Here is a 19,167-nt window from a genome sequence, read left to right on the forward strand (position 1 = left end):
TTACCAAAAGGCTTCATCAACCACAACATTCCTGTGGGTGCAGTAGCTAAAACATGCCATTTACCATGGTAACATTGGGTCCTCCAAAACCTTTCCATCGAGTTAGAAAAGGGTTGCATTTTTGTTTTTACTATTTCTTTGGACACGCACCGTACTGACATTTTAGATGCTAGAGACCCAATAAACAATGTTTTACTTCACGCGCAGATCACATGTGAGATCATATTGCCTTACATTTAAATATACAGTATTACACAGTACATAAGTGTCTGTATTTCCTGTATTGTTGGGTGCAATATATTTGTGAAAATAAAAGGTAACTAAATTTTGATGAACAAGCCTTGCTTAGATAATTTATTAACAGTTAAACTGGTCACCAAACATAGAAATGTAGGGAAAAGATGTGTCTTTAAAGTGCTCCAGTGGCGCAATCGGTCAGCGCGCGGTACTTATAAGACAGTATCTGTTAAGCTATGCCGAGGTTGTGAGTTCAAGCCTCACCTGGAGCATGTTTGCTTGCTTATTTCTTCTTTTCTGAGGTCATTACTCATTGGTTATCATTTGCAACCTGAATATTTAATATCATATTACCAAGAAAGCAACAACAACATAGAAATGACTGTGTTTATCACACATCAGCATTGGTTGACAAATCAGGATTGGTTCAACTGCATTGTAAACGCTCCATGAGTCGGTCAACAAAGTGCCAATGCAAAAGACTTTTTACCGTTGGTAAAAGAGTTGCAGCAATCTGTTTTACTGCAATACAGCATGAGGGCCCATATTTTTTGCTCTCATTAGTACCAGCACATTTCCTGCAGGAATTTGGAAAGCAAAAAACACAAAACAACTTCCCTTTTTCCAAGCATTTAAATGACTGATTACTGCGGAAAAAATCAGGCACACACACAAGTCTCACTGAGCCCCAGTGGCCTAATGGATAAGGCACTGGCCTCCTAAGCCAGGGATTGTGGGTTCAAGTCCCATCTGGGGTGCAAGTTGGTTTGTTGCTTATTCTTCACCACTTGAGATTGTGTTTTGAAGCTTGTTGCGACTGGCCAAACTTTGTTACCAAAAGGCTTCATCCACCACGACATTCCTGTAGGTGCAGTAGCTAAAACATGCCATTTACCATGGTAACATTGGGTCCTCCAAAACCTTTCCATCGAGTTAAAAAAGGGTTGCATTTTTGTTTTTACTATTTCTGGGGTGCAAGTTGGCTTGTTGCTTATTCTTCACCACTTGAGATTGTGTTTTTAAGCTTGTTGTGACTGGCCAAACTGTGTTACCAAAAGGCTTCATCCACCACGACATTCCTGTGGGTGCAGTAGCTAAAACATGCCATTTACCATGGTAACATTGGGTCCTCCAAAACCTTTCCATCGAGTTAGAAAAGGGTTGCATTTTTGTTTTTACTATTTCTTTGGACACGCACCGTACTGACATTTTAGATGCTAGAGACCCAATAAACAATGTTTTACTTCACGCGCAGATCACATGTGAGATCATATTGCCTTACATTTAAATATACAGTATTACACAGTACATAAGTGTCTGTATTCCCTGTATTGTTGGGTGCAAAATATTTGTGAAAATAAAAGGTAACTAAATTTTGATGAACAAGCCTTGATTAGATAATTTATTAACACTTAAACTGGTCACCAAACATAGAAACGTAGGGAAAAGATGTGTCTTTAAAGTGCTCCAGTGGCGCAATCGGTCAGCGCGCGGTACTTATAAGACAGTATCTGTTAAGCTATGCCGAGGTTGTGAGTTCAAGCCTCACCTGGAGCATGTTTGCTTGCTTATTTTTTCTTTTCTGAGGTCATTACTCATTGGTTATCGTTTGCAACCTGAATATTTAATATCATATTACCAAGAAAGCAACAACAACATAGAAATGACTGTGTTTATCACACATCAGCATTGGTTGACAAATCAGGATTGGTTCAACTGCATTGTAAACGCTCCATGAGTCGGTCAACAAAGTGCCAATGCAAAAGACTTTTTACCGTTGGTAAAAGAGTTGCAGCAATCCGTTTTACTGCAATACAGCATGAGGGCCCATATTTTTTGCTCTCATTAGTACCAGCACATTTCCTGCAGGAATTTGGAAAGCAAAAAACACAAAACAACTTCCCTTTTTCCATGCATTTAAATGACTGATTACTGCGGAAAAAATCAGGCACACACGCAAGTCTCACTGAGCCCCAGTGGCCTAATGGATAAGGCACTGGCCTCCTAAGCCAGTGATTGTGGGTTCAAGTCCCATCTGGGGTGCAAGTTGGTTTGTTGCTTATTCTTCACCACTTGAGATTGTGTTTTGAAGCTTGTTGCGACTGGCCAAACTGTGTTACCAAAAGGCTTCATCCACCACAACATTCCTGTGGGTGCAGTAGCTAAAACATGCCATTTACCATGGTAACATTGGGTCCTCCAAAACCTTTCCATCGAGTTAGAAAAGGGTTGCATTTTTGTTTTTACTATTTCTGGGGTGCAAGTTGGTTTGTTGCTTAATCTTCACCACTTGAGATTGTGTTTTTAAGCTTGTTGCGACTGGCCAAACTGTGTTACCAAAAGGCTTCATCAACCACAACATTCCTGTGGGTGCAGTAGCTAAAACATGCCATTTACCATGGTAACATTGGGTCCTCCAAAACCTTTCCATCGAGTTAGAAAAGGGTTGCATTTTTGTTTTTACTATTTCTTTGGACACGCACCGTACTGACATTTTAGATGCTAGAGACCCAATAAACAATGTTTTACTTCACGCGCAGATCACATGTGAGATCATATTGCCTTACATTTAAATATACAGTATTACACAGTACATAAGTGTCTGTATTTCCTGTATTGTTGGGTGCAATATATTTGTGAAAATAAAAGGTAACTAAATTTTGATGAACAAGCCTTGCTTAGATAATTTATTAACAGTTAAACTGGTCACCAAACATAGAAATGTAGGGAAAAGATGTGTCTTTAAAGTGCTCCAGTGGCGCAATCGGTCAGCGCGCGGTACTTATAAGACAGTATCTGTTAAGCTATGCCGAGGTTGTGAGTTCAAGCCTCACCTGGAGCATGTTTGCTTGCTTATTTTTTCTTTTCTGAGGTCATTACTCATTGGTTATCGTTTGCAACCTGAATATTTAATATCATATTACCAAGAAAGCAACAACAACATAGAAATGACTGTGTTTATCACACATCAGCATTGGTTGACAAATCAGGATTGGTTCAACTGCATTGTAAACGCTCCATGAGTCGGTCAACAAAGTGCCAATGCAAAAGACTTTTTACCATTGGTAAAAGAGTTGCAGCAATCCGTTTTACTGCAATACAGCATGAGGGCCCATATTTTTTGCTCTCATTAGTACCAGCACATTTCCTGCAGGAATTTGGAAAGCAAAAAACACAAAACAACTTCCCTTTTTCCAAGCATTTAAATGACTGATTACTGCGGAAAAAATCAGGCACACACGCAAGTCTCACTGAGCCCCAGTGGCCTAATGGATAAGGCACTGGCCTCCTAAGCCAGTGATTGTGGGTTCAAGTCCCATCTGGGGTGCAAGTTGGTTTGTTGCTTATTCTTCACCACTTGAGATTGTGTTTTGAAGCTTGTTGCGACTGGTCAAACTTTGTTACCAAAAGGCTTCATCCACCACGACATTCCTGTAGGTGCAGTAGCTAAAACATGCCATTTACCATGATAACATTGGGTCCTCCAAAACCTTTCCATCGAGTTAAAAAAGGGTTGCATTTTTGTTTTTACTATTTCTGGGGTGCAAGTTGGCTTGTTGCTTATTCTTCACCACTTGAGATTGTGTTTTTAAGCTTGTTGTGACTGGCCAAACTGTGTTACCAAAAGGCTTCATCCACCACGACATTCCTGTGGGTGCAGTAGCTAAAACATGCCATTTACCATGGTAACATTGGGTCCTCCAAAACCTTTCCATCGAGTTAGAAAAGGGTTGCATTTTTGTTTTTACTATTTCTTTGGACACGCACCGTACTGACATTTTAGATGCTAGAGACCCAATAAACAATGTTTTACTTCACGCGCAGATCACATGTGAGATCATATTGCCTTACATTTAAATATACAGTATTACACAGTACATAAGTGTCTGTATTCCCTGTATTGTTGGGTGCAATATATTTGTGAAAATAAAAGGTAACTAAATTTTGATGAACAAGCCTTGCTTAGATAATTTATTAACAGTTAAACTGGTCACCAAACATAGAAACGTAGGGAAAAGATGTGTCTTTAAAGTGCTCCAGTGGCGCAATCGGTCAGCGCGCGGTACTTATAAGACAGTATCTGTTAAGCTATGCCGAGGTTGTGAGTTCAAGCCTCACCTGGAGCATGTTTGCTTGCTTATTTCTTCTTTTCTGAGGTCATTACTCATTGGTTATCGTTTGCAACCTGAATATTTAATATCATATTACCAAGAAAGCAACAACAACATAGAAATGACTGTGTTTATCACACATCAGCATTGGTTGACAAATCAGGATTGGTTCAACTGCATTGTAAACGCTCCATGAGTCGGTCAACAAAGTGCCAATGCAAAAGACTTTTTACCGTTGGTAAAAGAGTTGCAGCAATCTGTTTTACTGCAATACAGCATGAGGGCCCATATTTTTTGCTCTCATTAGTACCAGCACATTTCCTGCAGGAATTTGGAAAGCAAAAAACACAAAACAACTTCCCTTTTTCCAAGCATTTAAATGACTGATTACTGCGGAAAAAATCAGGCACACACACAAGTCTCACTGAGCCCCAGTGGCCTAATGGATAAGGCACTGGCCTCCTAAGCCAGGGATTGTGGGTTCAAGTCCCATCTGGGGTGCAAGTTGGTTTGTTGCTTATTCTTCACCACTTGAGATTGTGTTTTGAAGCTTGTTGCGACTGGCCAAACTTTGTTACCAAAAGGCTTCATCCACCACGACATTCCTGTAGGTGCAGTAGCTAAAACATGCCATTTACCATGGTAACATTGGGTCCTCCAAAACCTTTCCATCGAGTTAAAAAAGGGTTGCATTTTTGTTTTTACTATTTCTGGGGTGCAAGTTGGCTTGTTGCTTATTCTTCACCACTTGAGATTGTGTTTTTAAGCTTGTTGTGACTGGCCAAACTGTGTTACCAAAAGGCTTCATCCACCACGACATTCCTGTGGGTGCAGTAGCTAAAACATGCCATTTACCATGGTAACATTGGGTCCTCCAAAACCTTTCCATCGAGTTAGAAAAGGGTTGCATTTTTGTTTTTACTATTTCTTTGGACACGCACCGTACTGACATTTTAGATGCTAGAGACCCAATAAACAATGTTTTACTTCACGCGCAGATCACATGTGAGATCATATTGCCTTACATTTAAATATACAGTATTACACAGTACATAAGTGTCTGTATTCCCTGTATTGTTGGGTGCAAAATATTTGTGAAAATAAAAGGTAACTAAATTTTGATGAACAAGCCTTGATTAGATAATTTATTAACACTTAAACTGGTCACCAAACATAGAAACGTAGGGAAAAGATGTGTCTTTAAAGTGCTCCAGTGGCGCAATCGGTCAGCGCGCGGTACTTATAAGACAGTATCTGTTAAGCTATGCCGAGGTTGTGAGTTCAAGCGTCACCTGGAGCATGTTTGCTTGCTTATTTTTTCTTTTCTGAGGTCATTACTCATTGGTTATCGTTTGCAACCTGAATATTTAATATCATATTACCAAGAAAGCAACAACAACATAGAAATGACTGTGTTTATCACACATCAGCATTGGTTGACAAATCAGGATTGGTTCAACTGCATTGTAAACGCTCCATGAGTCGGTCAACAAAGTGCCAATGCAAAAGACTTTTTACCGTTGGTAAAAGAGTTGCAGCAATCCGTTTTACTGCAATACAGCATGAGGGCCCATATTTTTTGCTCTCATTAGTACCAGCACATTTCCTGCAGGAATTTGGAAAGCAAAAAACACAAAACAACTTCCCTTTTTCCATGCATTTAAATGACTGATTACTGCGGAAAAAATCAGGCACACACACAAGTCTCACTGAGCCCCAGTGGCCTAATGGATAAGACACTGGCCTCCTAAGCCAGGGATTGTGGGTTCAAGTCCCATCTGGGGTGCAAGTTGGTTTGTTGCTTATTCTTCACCACTTGAGATTGTGTTTTCAAGCTTGTTGCGACTGGCTAAACTGTGTTACCAAAAGGCTTCATCCACCACGACATTCCTGTAGGTGCAGTAGCTAAAACATGCCATTTACCATGGTAACATTGGGTCCTCCAAAACCTTTCCATCGAGTTAGAAAAGGGTTGCATTTTTGTTTTTACTATTTCTGGGGTGCAAGTTGGTTTGTTGCTTAATCTTCACCACTTGAGATTGTGTCTTTAAGCTTGTTGCGACTGGCCAAACTGTGTTACCAAAAGGCTTCATCCACCACAACATTCCTGTGGGTGCAGTAGCTAAAACATGCCATTTACCATGGTAACATTGGGTCCTCCAAAACCTTTCCATCGAGTTAGAAAAGGGTTGCATTTTTGTTTTTACTATTTCTTTGGACACGCACCGTACTGACATTTTAGATGCTAGAGACCCAATAAACAATGTTTTACTTCACGCGCAGATCACATGTGAGATCATATTGCCTTACATTTAAATATACAGTATTACACAGTACATAAGTGTCTGTATTCCCTGTATTGTTGGGTGCAATATATTTGTGAAAATAAAAGGTAACTAAATTTTGATGAACAAGCCTTGCTTAGATAATTTATTAACAGTTAAACTGGTCACCAAACATAGAAACGTAGGGAAAAGATGTGTCTTTAAAGTGCTCCAGTGGCGCAATCGGTCAGCGCGCGGTACTTATAAGACAGTATTTGTTAAGCTATGCCGAGGTTGTGAGTTCAAGCCTCACCTGGAGCATGTTTGCTTGCTTATTTCTTCTTTTCTGAGGTCATTACTCATTGGTTATCGTTTGCAACCTGAATATTTAATATCATATTACCAAGAAAGCAACAACAACATAGAAATGACTGTGTTTATCACACATCAGCATTGGTTGACAAATCAGGATTGGTTCAACTGCATTGTAAACGCTCCATGAGTCGGTCAACAAAGTGCCAATGCAAAAGACTTTTTACCGTTGGTAAAAGAGTTGCAGCAATCTGTTTTACTGCAATACAGCATGAGGGCCCATATTTTTTGCTCTCATTAGTACCAGCACATTTCCTGCAGGAATTTGGAAAGCAAAAAACACAAAACAACTTCCCTTTTTCCAAGCATTTAAATGACTGATTACTGCGGAAAAAATCAGGCACACACACAAGTCTCACTGAGCCCCAGTGGCCTAATGGATAAGGCACTGGCCTCCTAAGCCAGGGATTGTGGGTTCAAGTCCCATCTGGGGTGCAAGTTGGTTTGTTGCTTATTCTTCACCACTTGAGATTGTGTCTTGAAGCTTGTTGCAACTGGCCAAACTTTGTTACCAAAAGGCTTCATCCACCACGACATCCCTGTAGGTGCAGTAGCTAAAACATGCCATTTACCATGGTAACATTGGGTCCTCCAAAACCTTTCCATCGAGTTAAAAAAGGGTTGCATTTTTGTTTTTACTATTTCTGGGGTGCAAGTTGGCTTGTTGCTTATTCTTCACCACTTGAGATTGTGTTTTTAAGCTTGTTGTGACTGGCCAAACTGTGTTACCAAAAGGCTTCATCCACCACGACATTCCTGTGGGTGCAGTAGCTAAAACATGCCATTTACCATGGTAACATTGGGTCCTCCAAAACCTTTCCATCGAGTTAGAAAAGGGTTGCATTTTTGTTTTTACTATTTCTTTGGACACGCACCGTACTGACATTTTAGATGCTAGAGACCCAATAAACAATGTTTTACTTCACGCGCAGATCACATGTGAGATCATATTGCCTTACATTTAAATATACAGTATTACACAGTACATAAGTGTCTGTATTTCCTGTATTGTTGGGTGCAATATATTTGTGAAAATAAAAGGTAACTAAATTTTGATGAACAAGCCTTGCTTAGATAATTTATTAACAGTTAAACTGGTCACCAAACATAGAAATGTAGGGAAAAGATGTGTCTTTAAAGTGCTCCAGTGGCGCAATCGGTCAGCGCGCGGTACTTATAAGACAGTATCTGTTAAGCTATGCCGAGGTTGTGAGTTCAAGCCTCACCTGGAGCATGTTTGCTTGCTTATTTTTTCTTTTCTGAGGTCATTACTCATTGGTTATCGTTTGCAACCTGAATATTTAATATCATATTACCAAGAAAGCAACAACAACATAGAAATGACTGTGTTTATCACACATCAGCATTGGTTGACAAATCAGGATTGGTTCAACTGCATTGTAAACGCTCCATGAGTCGGTCAACAAAGTGCCAATGCAAAAGACTTTTTACCATTGGTAAAAGAGTTGCAGCAATCCGTTTTACTGCAATACAGCATGAGGGCCCATATTTTTTGCTCTCATTAGTACCAGCACATTTCCTGCAGGAATTTGGAAAGCAAAAAACACAAAACAACTTCCCTTTTTCCAAGCATTTAAATGACTGATTACTGCGGAAAAAATCAGGCACACACGCAAGTCTCACTGAGCCCCAGTGGCCTAATGGATAAGGCACTGGCCTCCTAAGCCAGTGATTGTGGGTTCAAGTCCCATCTGGGGTGCAAGTTTGTTTGTTGCTTATTCTTCACCACTTGAGATTGTGTTTTGAAGCTTGTTGCGACTGGTCAAACTTTGTTACCAAAAGGCTTCATCCACCACGACATTCCTGTAGGTGCAGTAGCTAAAACATGCCATTTACCATGGTAACATTGGGTCCTCCAAAACCTTTCCATCGAGTTAAAAAAGGGTTGCATTTTTGTTTTTACTATTTCTGGGGTGCAAGTTGGCTTGTTGCTTATTCTTCACCACTTGAGATTGTGTTTTTAAGCTTGTTGTGACTGGCCAAACTGTGTTACCAAAAGGCTTCATCCACCACGACATTCCTGTGGGTGCAGTAGCTAAAACATGCCATTTACCATGGTAACATTGGGTCCTCCAAAACCTTTCCATCGAGTTAGAAAAGGGTTGCATTTTTGTTTTTACTATTTCTTTGGACACGCACCGTACTGACATTTTAGATGCTAGAGACCCAATAAACAATGTTTTACTTCACGCGCAGATCACATGTGAGATCATATTGCCTTACATTTAAATATACAGTATTACACAGTACATAAGTGTCTGTATTCCCTGTATTGTTGGGTGCAATATATTTGTGAAAATAAAAGGTAACTAAATTTTGATGAACAAGCCTTGCTTAGATAATTTATTAACAGTTAAACTGGTCACCAAACATAGAAACGTAGGGAAAAGATGTGTCTTTAAAGTGCTCCAGTGGCGCAATCGGTCAGCGCGCGGTACTTATAAGACAGTATCTGTTAAGCTATGCCGAGGTTGTGAGTTCAAGCCTTACCTGGAGCATGTTTGCTTGCTTATTTCTTCTTTTCTGAGGTCATTACTCATTGGTTATCATTTGCAACCTGAATATTTAATATCATATTACCAAGAAAGCAACAACAACATAGAAATGACTGTGTTTATCACACATCAGCATTGGTTGACAAATCAGGATTGGTTCAACTGCATTGTAAACGCTCCATGAGTCGGTCAACAAAGTGCCAATGCAAAAGACTTTTTACCGTTGGTAAAAGAGTTGCAGCAATCTGTTTTACTGCAATACAGCATGAGGGCCCATATTTTTTGCTCTCATTAGTACCAGCACATTTCCTGCAGGAATTTGGAAAGCAAAAAACACAAAACAACTTCCCTTTTTCCAAGCATTTAAATGACTGATTACTGCGGAAAAAATCAGGCACACACACAAGTCTCACTGAGCCCCAGTGGCCTAATGGATAAGGCACTGGCCTCCTAAGCCAGGGATTGTGGGTTCAAGTCCCATCTGGGGTGCAAGTTGGTTTGTTGCTTATTCTTCACCACTTGAGATTGTGTTTTTAAGCTTGTTGTGACTGGCCAAACTGTGTTACCAAAAGGCTTCATCCACCACGACATTCCTGTGGGTGCAGTAGCTAAAACATGCCATTTACCATGGTAACATTGGGTCCTCCAAAACCTTTCCATCGAGTTAGAAAAGGGTTGCATTTTTGTTTTTACTATTTCTTTGGACACGCACCGTACTGACATTTTAGATGCTAGAGACCCAATAAACAATATTTTACTTCACGTGCAGATCACATGTGAGATCATATTGCCTTACATTTAAATATACAGTATTACACAGTACATAAGTGTCTGTATTCCCTGTATTGTTGGGTGCAATATATTTGTGAAAATAAAAGGTAACTAAATTTTGATGAACAAGCCTTGCTTAGATAATTTATTAACAGTTAAACTGGTCACCAAACATAGAAACGTAGGGAAAAGATGTGTCTTTAAAGTGCTCCAGTGGCGCAATCGGTCAGCGCGCGGTACTTATAAGACAGTATCTGTTAAGCTATGCCGAGGTTGTGAGTTCAAGCCTCACCTGGAGCATGTTTGCTTGCTTATTTTTTCTTTTCTGAGGTCATTACTCATTGGTTATCGTTTGCAACCTGAATATTTAATATCATATTACCAAGAAAGCAACAACAACATAGAAATGACTGTGTTTATCACACATCAGCATTGGTTGACAAATCAGGATTGGTTCAACTGCATTGTAAACGCTCCATGAGTCGGTCAACAAAGTGCCAATGCAAAAGACTTTTTACCGTTGGTAAAAGAGTTGCAGCAATCCGTTTTACTGCAATACAGCATGAGGGCCCATATTTTTTGCTCTCATTAGTACCAGCACATTTCCTGCAGGAATTTGGAAAGCAAAAAACACAAAACAACTTCCCTTTTTCCAAGCATTTAAATGACTGATTACTGCGGAAAAAATCAGGCACACACGCAAGTCTCACTGAGCCCCAGTGGCCTAATGGATAAGGCACTGGCCTCCTAAGCCAGGGATTGTGGGTTCAAGTCCCATCTGGGGTGCAAGTTGGTTTGTTGCTTATTCTTCACCACTTGAGATTGTGTTTTGAAGCTTGTTGCGACTGGCCAAACTTTGTTACCAAAAGGCTTCATCCACCACGACATTCCTGTAGGTGCAGTAGCTAAAACATGCCATTTACCATGGTAACATTGGGTCCTCCAAAACCTTTCCATCGAGTTAAAAAAGGGTTGCATTTTTGTTTTTACTATTTCTGGGGTGCAAGTTGGTTTGTTGCTTATTCTTCACCACTTGAGATTGTGTTTTTAAGCTTGTTGTGACTGGCCAAACTGTGTTACCAAAAGGCTTCATCCACCACGACATTCCTGTGGGTGCAGTAGCTAAAACATGCCATTTACCATGGTAACATTGGGTCCTCCAAAACCTTTCCATCGAGTTAGAAAAGGGTTGCATTTTTGTTTTTACTATTTCTTTGGACACGCACCGTACTGACATTTTAGATGCTAGAGACCCAATAAACAATGTTTTACTTCACGCGCAGATCACATGTGAAATCATATTGCCTTACATTTAAATATACAGTATTACACAGTACATAAGTGTCTGTATTGTTGGGTGCAATATATTTGTGAAAATAAAAGGTAACTAAATTTTGATGAACAAGCCTTGCTTAGATAATTTATTAACAGTTAAACTGGTCACCAAACATAGAAACGTAGGGGAAAAATGTGTCTTTAAAGTGCTCCAGTGGCGCAATCGGTCAGCGCGCGGTACTTATAAGACAGTATCTGTTAAGCTATGCCGAGGTTGTGAGTTCAAGCCTCACCTGGAGCATGTTTGCTTGCTTATTTCTTCTTTTCTGAGGTCATTACTCATTGGTTATCGTTTGCAACCTGAATATTTAATATCATATTACCAAGAAAGCAACAACAACATAGAAATGACTGTGTTTATCACACATCAGCATTGGTTGACAAATCAGGATTGGTTCAACTGCATTGTAAACGCTCCATGAGTCGGTCAACAAAGTGCCAATGCAAAAGACTTTTTACCGTTGGTAAAAGAGTTGCAGCAATCCGTTTTACTGCAATACAGCATGAGGGCCCATATTTTTTGCTCTCATTAGTACCAGCACATTTCCTGCAGGAATTTGGAAAGCAAAAAACACAAAACAACTTCCCTTTTTCCAAGCATTTAAATGACTGATTACTGCGGAAAAAATCAGGCACACACGCAAGTCTCACTGAGCCCCAGTGGCCTAATGGATAAGGCACTGGCCTCCTAAGCCAGGGATTGTGGGTTCAAGTCCCATCTGGGGTGCAAGTTGGTTTGTTGCTTATTCTTCACCACTTGAGATTGTGTTTTGAAGCTTGTTGCGACTGGCCAAACTTTGTTACCAAAAGGCTTCATCCACCACGACATTCCTGTAGGTGCAGTAGCTAAAACATGCCATTTACCATGGTAACATTGGGTCCTCCAAAACCTTTCCATCGAGTTAAAAAAGGGTTGCATTTTTGTTTTTACTATTTCTGGGGTGCAAGTTGGCTTGTTGCTTATTCTTCACCACTTGAGATTGTGTTTTTAAGCTTGTTGTGACTGGCCAAACTGTGTTACCAAAAGGCTTCATCCACCACGACATTCCTGTGGGTGCAGTAGCTAAAACATGCCATTTACCATGGTAACATTGGGTCCTCCAAAACCTTTCCATCGAGTTAGAAAAGGGTTGCATTTTTGTTTTTACTATTTCTTTGGACACGCACCGTACTGACATTTTAGATGCTAGAGACCCAATAAACAATGTTTTACTTCACGCGCAGATCACATGTGAGATCATATTGCCTTACATTTAAATATACAGTATTACACAGTACATAAGTGTCTGTATTTCCTGTATTGTTGGGTGCAATATATTTGTGAAAATAAAAGGTAACTAAATTTTGATGAACAAGCCTTGCTTAGATAATTTATTAACAGTTAAACTGGTCACCAAACATAGAAACGTAGGGAAAAGATGTGTCTTTAAAGTGCTCCAGTGGCGCAATCGGTCAGCGCGCGGTACTTATAAGACAGTATCTGTTAAGCTATGCCGAGGTTGTGAGTTCAAGCCTCACCTGGAGCATGTTTGCTTGCTTATTTCTTCTTTTCTGAGGTCATTACTCATTGGTTATCGTTTGCAACCTGAATATTTAATATCATATTACCAAGAAAGCAACAACAACATAGAAATGACTGTGTTTATCACACATCAGCATTGGTTGACAAATCAGGATTGGTTCAACTGCATTGTAAACGCTCCATGAGTCGGTCAACAAAGTGCCAATGCAAAAGACTTTTTACCGTTGGTAAAAGAGTTGCAGCAATCCGTTTTACTGCAATACAGCATGAGGGCCCATATTTTTTGCTCTCATTAGTACCAGCACATTTCCTGCAGGAATTTGGAAAGCAAAAAACACAAAACAACTTCCCTTTTTCCAAGCATTTAAATGACTGATTACTGCGGAAAAAATCAGGCACACACGCAAGTCTCACTGAGCCCCAGTGGCCTAATGGATAAGGCACTGGCCTCCTAAGCCAGGGATTGTGGGTTCAAGTTGGTTTGTTGCTTATTCTTCACCACTTGAGATTGTGTTTTGAAGCTTGTTGCGACTGGCCAAACTTTGTTACCAAAAGGCTTCATTCACCACGACATTCCTGTAGGTGCAGTAGCTAAAACATGCCATTTACCATGGTAACATTGGGTCCTCCAAAACCTTTCCATCGAGTTAAAAAAGGGTTGCATTTTTGTTTTTACTATTTCTGGGGTGCAAGTTGGCTTGTTGCTTATTCTTCACCACTTGAGATTGTGTTTTTAAGCTTGTTGTGACTGGCCAAACTGTGTTACCAAAAGGCTTCATCCACCACGACATTCTTGTGGGTGCAGTAGCTAAAACATGCCATTTACCATGGTAACATTGGGTCCTCCAAAACCTTTCCATCGAGTTAGAAAAGGGTTGCATTTTTGTTTTTACTATTTCTTTGGACACGCACCGTACTGACATTTTAGATGCTAGAGACCCAATAAACAATGTTTTACTTCACGCGCAGATCACATGTGAGATCATATTGCCTTACATTTAAATATACAGTATTACACAGTACATAAGTGTCTGTATTCCCTGTATTGTTGGGTGCAATATATTTGTGAAAATAAAAGGTAACTAAATTTTGATGAACAAGCCTTGCTTAGATAATTTATTAACAGTTAAACTGGTCACCAAACATAGAAACGTAGGGAAAAGATGTGTCTTTAAAGTGCTCCAGTGGCGCAATCGGTCAGCGCGCGGTACTTATAAGACAGTATCTGTTAAGCTATGCCGAGGTTGTGAGTTCAAGCCTCACCTGGAGCATGTTTGCTTGCTTATTTCTTCTTTTCTGAGGTCATTACTCATTGGTTATCGTTTGCAACCTGAATATTTAATATCATATTACCAAGAAAGCAACAACAACAACATAGAAATGACTGTGTTTATCACACATCAGCATTGGTTGACAAATCAGGATTGGTTCAACTGCATTGTAAACGCTCCATGAGTCGGTCAACAAAGTGCCAATGCAAAAGACTTTTTACCGTTGGTAAAAGAGTTGCAGCAATCCGTTTTACTGCAATACAGCATGAGGGCCCATATTTTTTGCTCTCATTAGTACCAGCACATTTCCTGCAGGAATTTGGAAAGCAAAAAACACAAAACAACTTCCCTTTTTCCAAGCATTTAAATGACTGATTACTGCGGAAAAAATCAGGCACACACGCAAGTCTCACTGAGCCCCAGTGGCCTAATGGATAAGGCACTGGCCTCCTAAGCCAGGGATTGTGGGTTCAAGTCCCATCTGGGGTGCAAGTTGGTTTGTTGCTTATTCTTCACCACTTGAGATTGTGTTTTGAAGCTTGTTGCGACTGGCCAAACTTTGTTACCAAAAGGCTTCATCCACCACGACATTCCTGTAGGTGCAGTAGCTAAAACATGCCATTTACCATGGTAACATTGGGTCCTCCAAAACCTTTCCATCGAGTTAGAAAAGGGTTGCATTTTTGTTTTTACTATTTCTTTGGACACGCACCGTACTGACATTTTAGATGCTAGAGACCCAATAAACAATGTTTTACTTCACGCGCAGATCACATGTGAGATCATATTGCCTTACATTTAAATATACAGTATTACACAGTACATAAGTGTCTGTATTCCCTGTATTGTTGGATGCAATATATTTGTGAAAATAAAAGGTAACTAAATTTTGATGAACAAGCCTTGCTTAGATAATTTATTAACAGTTAAACTGGTCACCAAACATAGAAACGTAGGGAAAAGATGTGTCTTTAAAGTGCTCCAGTGGCGCAATCGGTCAGCGCGCGGTACTTATAAGACAGTATCTGTTAAGCTATGCCGAGGTTGTGAGTTCAAGCCTCACCTGGAGCATGTTTGCTTGCTTATTTCTTCTTTTCTGAGGTCATTACTCATTGGTTATCGTTTGCAACCTGAATATTTAATATCATATTACCAAGAAAGCAACAACAACATAGAAATGACTGTGTTTATCACACATCAGCATTGGTTGACAAATCAGGATTGGTTCAACTGCATTGTAAACGCTCCATGAGTCGGTCAACAAAGTGCCAATGCAAAAGACTTTTTACCGTTGGTAAAAGAGTTGCAGCAATCCGTTTTACTGCAATACAGCATGAGGGCCCATATTTTTTGCTCTCATTAGTACCAGCACATTTCCTGCAGGAATTTGGAAAGCAAAAAACACAAAACAACTTCCCTTTTTCCAAGCATTTAAATGACTGATTACTGCGGAAAAAATCAGGCACACACGCAAGTCTCACTGAGCCCCAGTGGCCTAATGGATAAGGCACTGGCCTCCTAAGCCAGGGATTGTGGGTTCAAGTTGGTTTGTTGCTTATTCTTCACCACTTGAGATTGTGTTTTGAAGCTTGTTGCGACTGGCCAAACTTTGTTACCAAAAGGCTTCATTCACCACGACATTCCTGTAGGTGCAGTAGCTAAAACATGCCATTTACCATGGTAACATTGGGTCCTCCAAAACCTTTCCATCGAGTTAAAAAAGGGTTGCATTTTTGTTTTTACTATTTCTGGGGTGTAAGTTGGCTTGTTGCTTATTCTTCACCACTTGAGATTGTGTTTTTAAGCTTGTTGTGACTGGCCAAACTGTGTTACCAAAAGGCTTCATCCACCACGACATTCTTGTGGGTGCAGTAGCTAAAACATGCCATTTACCATGGTAACATTGGGTCCTCCAAAACCTTTCCATCGAGTTAGAAAAGGGTTGCATTTTTGTTTTTACTATTTCTTTGGACACGCACCGTACTGACATTTTAGATGCTAGAGACCCAATAAACAATGTTTTACTTCACGCGCAGATCACATGTGAGATCATATTGCCTTACATTTAAATATACAGTATTACGCAGTACATAAGTGTCTGTATTCCCTGTATTGTTGGGTGCAATATATTTGTGAAAATAAAAGGTAACTAAATTTTGATGAACAAGCCTTGCTTAGATAATTTATTAACAGTTAAACTGGTCACCAAACATAGAAACGTAGGGAAAAGATGTGTCTTTAAAGTGCTCCAGTGGCGCAATCGGTCAGCGCGCGGTACTTATAAGACAGTATCTGTTAAGCTATGCCGAGGTTGTGAGTTCAAGCCTCACCTGGAGCATGTTTGCTTGCTTATTTCTTCTTTTCTGAGGTCATTACTCATTGGTTATCGTTTGCAACCTGAATATTTAATATCATATTACCAAGAAAGCAACAACAACATAGAAATGACTGTGTTTATCACACATCAGCATTGGTTGACAAATCAGGATTGGTTCAACTGCATTGTAAACGCTCCATGAGTCGGTCAACAAAGTGCCAATGCAAAAGACTTTTTACCGTTGGTAAAAGAGTTGCAGCAATCCGTTTTACTGCAATACAGCATGAGGGCCCATATTTTTTGCTCTCATTAGTACCAGCACATTTCCTGCAGGAATTTGGAAAGCAAAAAACACAAAACAACTTCCCTTTTTCCAAGCATTTAAATGACTGATTACTGCGGAAAAAATCAGGCACACACGCAAGTCTCACTGAGCCCCAGTGGCCTAATGGATAAGGCACTGGCCTCCTAAGCCAGGGATTGTGGGTTCAAGTTGGTTTGTTGCTTATTCTTCACCACTTGAGATTGTGTTTTGAAGCTTGTTGCGACTGGCCAAACTTTGTTACCAAAAGGCTTCATTCACCACGACATTCCTGTAGGTGCAGTAGCTAAAACATGCCATTTACCATGGTAACATTGGGTCCTCCAAAACCTTTCCATCGAGTTAAAAAAGGGTTGCATTTTTGTTTTTACTATTTCTGGGGTGCAAGTTGGCTTGTTGCTTATTCTTCACCACTTGAGATTGTGTTTTTAAGCTTGTTGTGACTGGCCAAACTGTGTTACCAAAAGGCTTCATCCACCACGACATTCTTGTGGGTGCAGTAGCTAAAACATGCCATTTACCATGGTAACATTGGGTCCTCCAAAACCTTTCCATCGAGTTAGAAAAGGGTTGCATTTTTGTTTTTACTATTTCTTTGGACACGCACCGTACTGACATTTTAGATGCTAGAGACCCAATAAACAATGTTTTACTTCACGCGCAGATCACATGTGAGATCATATTGCCTTACATTTAAATATACAGTATTACACAGTACATAAGTGTCTGTATTCCCTGTATTGTTGGGTGCAATATATTTGTGAAAATAAAAGGTAACTAAATTTTGATGAACAAGCCTTGCTTAGATAATTTATTAACAGTTAAACTGGTCACCAAACATAGAAACGTAGGGAAAAGATGCGTCTTTAAAGTGCTCCAGTGGCGCAATCGGTCAGCGCGCGGTACTTATAAGACAGTATCTGTTAAGCTATGCCGAGGTTGTGAGTTCAAGCCTCACCTGGAGCATGTTTGCTTGCTTATTTCTTCTTTTCTGAGGTCATTACTCATTGGTTATCGTTTGCAACCTGAATATTTAATATCATATTACCAAGAAAGCAACAACAACATAGAAATGACTGTGTTTATCACACATCAGCATTGGTTGACAAATCAGGATTGGTTCAACTGCATTGTAAACGCTCCATGAGTCGGTCAACAAAGTGCCAATGCAAAAGACTTTTTACCGTTGGTAAAAGAGTTGCAGCAATCCGTTTTACTGCAATACAGCATGAGGGCCCATATTTTTTGCTCTCATTAGTACCAGCACATTTCCTGCAGGAATTTGGAAAGCAAAAAACACAAAACAACTTCCCTTTTTCCAAGCATTTAAATGACTGATTACTGCGGAAAAAATCAGGCACACACGCAAGTCTCACTGAGCCCCAGTGGCCTAATGGATAAGGCACTGGCCTCCTAAGCCAGGGATTGTGGGTTCAAGTCCCATTTGGGGTGCAAGTTGGTTTGTTGCTTATTCTTCACCACTTGAGATTGTGTTTTGAAGCTTGTTGCGACTGGCCAAACTTTGTTACCAAAAGGCTTCATCCACCACGACATTCCTGTAGGTGCAGTAGCTAAAACATGCCATTTACCATGGTAACATTGGGTCCTCCAAAACCTTTCCATCGAGTTAAAAAAGGGTTGCATTTTTGTTTTTACTATTTCTGGGGTGCAAGTTGGCTTGTTGCTTATTCTTCACCACTTGAGATTGTGTTTTTAAGCTTGTTGTGACTGGCCAAACTGTGTTACCAAAAGGCTCCATCCACCACGACATTCCTGTGGGTGCAGTAGCTAAAACATGCCATTTACCATGGTAACATTGGGTCCTCCAAAACCTTTCCATCGAGTTAGAAAAGGGTTGCATTTTTGTTTTTACTATTTCTTTGGACACGCACCGTACTGACATTTTAGATGCTAGAGACCCAATAAACAATGTTTTACTTCACGCGCAGATCACATGTGAGATCATATTGCCTTACATTTAAATATACAGTATTACACAGTACATAAGTGTCTGTATTCCCTGTATTGTTGGATGCAATATATTTGTGAAAATAAAAGGTAACTAAATTTTGATGAACAAGCCTTGCTTAGATAATTTATTAACAGTTAAACTGGTCACCAAACATAG

At 40.0% G+C, this 19,167-nt stretch overlaps 1 protein-coding gene and 27 non-coding genes across 32 annotated transcripts in view; 27 read left to right on the top strand and 1 right to left on the bottom strand.

Moving 5' to 3' along the window:
* The window catches only part of FER1L5 (fer-1 like family member 5), a 676,118-nt gene that overhangs the window by 268,091 nt on the left and 388,860 nt on the right, over positions 1–19,167 (bottom strand). The gene's annotated exons all lie outside the window — the stretch shown is intronic.
* On the top strand, positions 417–509 carry TRNAI-UAU (transfer RNA isoleucine (anticodon UAU)). Its single transcript is given in 2 exon segments — positions 417–454; positions 474–509. It is a non-coding gene; the product is annotated as a tRNA-Ile (tRNA).
* TRNAR-CCU (transfer RNA arginine (anticodon CCU)) lies at positions 923–995 on the top strand. Its single transcript has one exon. It is a non-coding gene; the product is annotated as a tRNA-Arg (tRNA).
* Positions 1,702–1,794, top strand: TRNAI-UAU (transfer RNA isoleucine (anticodon UAU)). Its single transcript is given in 2 exon segments — positions 1,702–1,739; positions 1,759–1,794. It is a non-coding gene; the product is annotated as a tRNA-Ile (tRNA).
* TRNAR-CCU (transfer RNA arginine (anticodon CCU)) lies at positions 2,208–2,280 on the top strand. Its single transcript has one exon. It is a non-coding gene; the product is annotated as a tRNA-Arg (tRNA).
* On the top strand, positions 2,987–3,079 carry TRNAI-UAU (transfer RNA isoleucine (anticodon UAU)). Its single transcript is given in 2 exon segments — positions 2,987–3,024; positions 3,044–3,079. It is a non-coding gene; the product is annotated as a tRNA-Ile (tRNA).
* TRNAR-CCU (transfer RNA arginine (anticodon CCU)) lies at positions 3,493–3,565 on the top strand. Its single transcript has one exon. It is a non-coding gene; the product is annotated as a tRNA-Arg (tRNA).
* TRNAI-UAU (transfer RNA isoleucine (anticodon UAU)) lies at positions 4,272–4,364 on the top strand. The gene is given in 2 exon segments: positions 4,272–4,309; positions 4,329–4,364. It is a non-coding gene; the product is annotated as a tRNA-Ile (tRNA).
* TRNAR-CCU (transfer RNA arginine (anticodon CCU)) lies at positions 4,778–4,850 on the top strand. The gene has a single exon. It is a non-coding gene; the product is annotated as a tRNA-Arg (tRNA).
* TRNAI-UAU (transfer RNA isoleucine (anticodon UAU)) lies at positions 5,557–5,649 on the top strand. Its single transcript is given in 2 exon segments — positions 5,557–5,594; positions 5,614–5,649. It is a non-coding gene; the product is annotated as a tRNA-Ile (tRNA).
* Positions 6,063–6,135, top strand: TRNAR-CCU (transfer RNA arginine (anticodon CCU)). Its single transcript has one exon. It is a non-coding gene; the product is annotated as a tRNA-Arg (tRNA).
* TRNAI-UAU (transfer RNA isoleucine (anticodon UAU)) lies at positions 6,842–6,934 on the top strand. Its single transcript is given in 2 exon segments — positions 6,842–6,879; positions 6,899–6,934. It is a non-coding gene; the product is annotated as a tRNA-Ile (tRNA).
* Positions 7,348–7,420, top strand: TRNAR-CCU (transfer RNA arginine (anticodon CCU)). The gene has a single exon. It is a non-coding gene; the product is annotated as a tRNA-Arg (tRNA).
* Positions 8,127–8,219, top strand: TRNAI-UAU (transfer RNA isoleucine (anticodon UAU)). The gene is given in 2 exon segments: positions 8,127–8,164; positions 8,184–8,219. It is a non-coding gene; the product is annotated as a tRNA-Ile (tRNA).
* TRNAR-CCU (transfer RNA arginine (anticodon CCU)) lies at positions 8,633–8,705 on the top strand. The gene has a single exon. It is a non-coding gene; the product is annotated as a tRNA-Arg (tRNA).
* TRNAI-UAU (transfer RNA isoleucine (anticodon UAU)) lies at positions 9,412–9,504 on the top strand. The gene is given in 2 exon segments: positions 9,412–9,449; positions 9,469–9,504. It is a non-coding gene; the product is annotated as a tRNA-Ile (tRNA).
* Positions 9,918–9,990, top strand: TRNAR-CCU (transfer RNA arginine (anticodon CCU)). Its single transcript has one exon. It is a non-coding gene; the product is annotated as a tRNA-Arg (tRNA).
* Positions 10,480–10,572, top strand: TRNAI-UAU (transfer RNA isoleucine (anticodon UAU)). The gene is given in 2 exon segments: positions 10,480–10,517; positions 10,537–10,572. It is a non-coding gene; the product is annotated as a tRNA-Ile (tRNA).
* Positions 10,986–11,058, top strand: TRNAR-CCU (transfer RNA arginine (anticodon CCU)). The gene has a single exon. It is a non-coding gene; the product is annotated as a tRNA-Arg (tRNA).
* Positions 11,756–11,848, top strand: TRNAI-UAU (transfer RNA isoleucine (anticodon UAU)). The gene is given in 2 exon segments: positions 11,756–11,793; positions 11,813–11,848. It is a non-coding gene; the product is annotated as a tRNA-Ile (tRNA).
* On the top strand, positions 12,262–12,334 carry TRNAR-CCU (transfer RNA arginine (anticodon CCU)). Its single transcript has one exon. It is a non-coding gene; the product is annotated as a tRNA-Arg (tRNA).
* TRNAI-UAU (transfer RNA isoleucine (anticodon UAU)) lies at positions 13,041–13,133 on the top strand. The gene is given in 2 exon segments: positions 13,041–13,078; positions 13,098–13,133. It is a non-coding gene; the product is annotated as a tRNA-Ile (tRNA).
* TRNAI-UAU (transfer RNA isoleucine (anticodon UAU)) lies at positions 14,308–14,400 on the top strand. The gene is given in 2 exon segments: positions 14,308–14,345; positions 14,365–14,400. It is a non-coding gene; the product is annotated as a tRNA-Ile (tRNA).
* On the top strand, positions 14,817–14,889 carry TRNAR-CCU (transfer RNA arginine (anticodon CCU)). The gene has a single exon. It is a non-coding gene; the product is annotated as a tRNA-Arg (tRNA).
* TRNAI-UAU (transfer RNA isoleucine (anticodon UAU)) lies at positions 15,379–15,471 on the top strand. Its single transcript is given in 2 exon segments — positions 15,379–15,416; positions 15,436–15,471. It is a non-coding gene; the product is annotated as a tRNA-Ile (tRNA).
* On the top strand, positions 16,646–16,738 carry TRNAI-UAU (transfer RNA isoleucine (anticodon UAU)). The gene is given in 2 exon segments: positions 16,646–16,683; positions 16,703–16,738. It is a non-coding gene; the product is annotated as a tRNA-Ile (tRNA).
* On the top strand, positions 17,913–18,005 carry TRNAI-UAU (transfer RNA isoleucine (anticodon UAU)). The gene is given in 2 exon segments: positions 17,913–17,950; positions 17,970–18,005. It is a non-coding gene; the product is annotated as a tRNA-Ile (tRNA).
* Positions 18,419–18,491, top strand: TRNAR-CCU (transfer RNA arginine (anticodon CCU)). Its single transcript has one exon. It is a non-coding gene; the product is annotated as a tRNA-Arg (tRNA).

Source organism: Mixophyes fleayi, chromosome 4 (genome assembly GCF_038048845.1).
Source record: "Mixophyes fleayi isolate aMixFle1 chromosome 4, aMixFle1.hap1, whole genome shotgun sequence".
Lineage (NCBI taxonomy): Eukaryota > Metazoa > Chordata > Amphibia > Anura > Limnodynastidae > Mixophyes > Mixophyes fleayi.